The following is a 2767-nucleotide window of genomic DNA, read 5'->3' as shown; positions in this document are numbered from 1 at the left end:
GACTCCACGGCACATAACAACAACAACAAACTTCTTTAAAGATTTACTGCCTTGGAAACCCAATGGGAATTGACTCATAGCAGTGAGCTGGGTTGTTGTTTTTCCTGAGGATTCCAGGGACAGAGCTAAAACTCACTGCCATGGAGTTGATTCTGACTCAGGGTGAATCCCACTGGGTTACCAAGGCTGTAAATCTTTATGGAAAAAGATTGCATCATCTTCCTCCCACAGAGCAGCTGGTGGGTTTGAACCACCGACCTTCTGGTTAGCAGTCAATGTCTTACCCATTAGACCACGGGAGCTCCTAGACACATGGATAGAATAGGAAAATGGAGACCCCCATCTGTGGGGGAGTCTGTTGAAAGGCTGGGGAATGGGGGTTCTCTCTTTTTGGGTCCCCTGGGGCCTGGGGGTGCACATGGCTGCCTGAGAGGGGCCAGGTGACAGCCAATGGGGCATGACTCCTTCTCTGCCCAGTCCTGGGGCAGGAAAAGTTCATCAAGTCCTGAGCTTGGCAGCTGGAGAGGGTTTGTGTGGCCACCGCCGGGACTCTACAGAGAGATGTACCCCGAAAGAGAAAGACCCAGAGGAACCCAGGGGGTCAGGCTGTGTGCGTGTGGGGGGCTAGGCAGGGACCGAGACATCCACCTGTACCCACCTCCCCCTCCTGTACTCCACGCCCACCCCCCCACCGGGCCCTGTGTTTTCCCCAAGGGGTGATGACGGAGGGGTGAGGAGGTGACAGAGGGCTGATGACAAGAGGGGGTGAGGGGGTCCGAGCCACAGCAGCCTGAGGCCACCCCGCTCATCTCCACGTCTCTTGGTCTTGTCCTAAAGGCCCGCTCCGGCTCTCTCACCCATCCCATCTCCATGCCCCAATCTCCTGGCCACTGCTTGAATCTGCTCCTGGGCCCTGCTGCTTCCCCTACGTCAGTCTTTTTCTTGGATCTGTTCTTCCTTTCTCCACCTTTCTCTCTTTTTCTGTCTTTCCCTGTTGTCCGTCCCTCTCTTTCATTTGTTTTTCTGGGTCTCTGTGGAGCCGTCTCTCTGAGTCTCTCATGGCCCTGGGTTTCCTCTTCCCTCTCACCACCTCAATCTCTCTCCACTGCTTCCTCCTGTCCTTGCTCCCCTCTGCCCCCCCTCAGTCTCCCCACCCTCATGTCATCACTAGGATCTCAGCCACTACCCCACCAATCCGGCACCCCACCCCCAGGCATCACTCAGGGCCTGGCTCCTCTCTCCCCAAGCCCCAGCAGGGTTACCCCAGGCCCTCTTGGCGCCAAGGAGAGACACCCCTCTCCAAGCCCAGCCTCTCCTCGAGGTGCCGGGCAATTGCACACCCCCCCAGGAGCAGAGCCTTTCCCAGGACCCAGAGGGCGCCAGGAATGTGGGGCAGAGAGCAGGAAGACCAGTCAGAGGTCGGGAAGTCAGGACCTGCACCTCCCCATCCTGGCCTCCTTCCAGCTTCTGGTGCTGGCCCTAACCGCCACTAACTCGCTGCCCTTCTTGGGGCCTCTTTCTGGGCCTCAGTTTCCCCCCTGCAAAGTGGGCAGACGCAGACGCGCCCCGCCCCTTCTCTTAGGTCCCAGGGGATGGATGCTCCAGACTGTCTGTAGCGTGATTAATGTGGTGGTTTGTGTTAAAGGGACGGGAGCGAGCTGAGAACTGGGACTTGGTTTCTAAGCCTTCCCCTCTCACAGGCCAACTTTAGGACAAAGGAAGAGACCGGAAGTAAGGATGTGACAGCTGTGACCATGACTATGAACCTGGGGATTACAGTGTGAGTGAGGGATGGGTAATGGTGGTGTGTGACCCTGTGGAGACACACACCACCCCCGTGTGACCCTGTACGTGATAGTGGGGTTGGGGGGGTGGCATGTGATCCCATGTGCGACTGTGTCATGGGGTGATGGGATCATGGTGTGTGACCCCATGTGTGACTATGTGTGATCGTGGGGTGGTGGGATTGTGATGTTCATGTTGTAGTAGGGGAGTGGTGTGTGACCCTGTTTGTGACTGTGTGTGATTGTGGCGTGGTAGGGCTGTGAGGTGTGACCCTATGCGTGACTGACTGTATGTGGCTGCTGAGTGTGAGTGGGGCTGGGGTGGAGAACTGTGTGTCTGCGTGATGTGACTATGTTGAGGGAGCGTGGCAGTTTGACAGTGTCATGTTAAGGACTGGTGAGAGTGTGTGCCTAAGTGACAGTTGGACATGTATATAGGGATGTGACTCTATGGCCTCTAGAGTTGACTCTGTGAACTGTGTGAGATCGTGTGTGTGTCAATGTGTGTGTGGGCAACTGTGTGTGACTCCAGGTTGTTTCACTAAAATCTGGTGACTGTATTAGTGAGTAGGCCACCTGTGTTTATTTCAACTATAGTCATCCCTGAGCCCCTGCTCTGCACCCAAACCTGTGTTGGGTGCTGGGGACCTAGTGCTGACCAACATAACATACCTGGCACTGACCTCACAAGCACACAGGCCCAGTGGGAGAGACGGGTGGTGGCTGTGGTATGACCTAGTGATTGTGTGGACGTGTGTGTGTGACAGCTTCACCAAGAATGCAAAGCTATGATTCTGTTGCGTACAGGAGTCCACGGCCCCAGGAGTGTGGCTGTGTGTCACTGTGTCAGCTTGGGGGGTGACAGACTTTGGCTCTCGGGTGTGATCGTGAGAATGTACCACCCTGAATGATGTGTGACTCTGAATAACCGTGTGTGAGGGCTCACAACAGTGCCTCTCCATGGCTCGGGATGTGGGTTGTGT

Source organism: Orycteropus afer, unplaced genomic scaffold, assembly GCF_000298275.1.
Source record: "Orycteropus afer afer isolate SDZICR_OR568_19922 unplaced genomic scaffold, OryAfe1.0 scaffold00099, whole genome shotgun sequence".
Lineage (NCBI taxonomy): Eukaryota > Metazoa > Chordata > Mammalia > Tubulidentata > Orycteropodidae > Orycteropus > Orycteropus afer.
The sequence above is the reverse complement of the archived record's forward strand: the minus strand, read 5'-3'. Positions refer to the sequence as shown.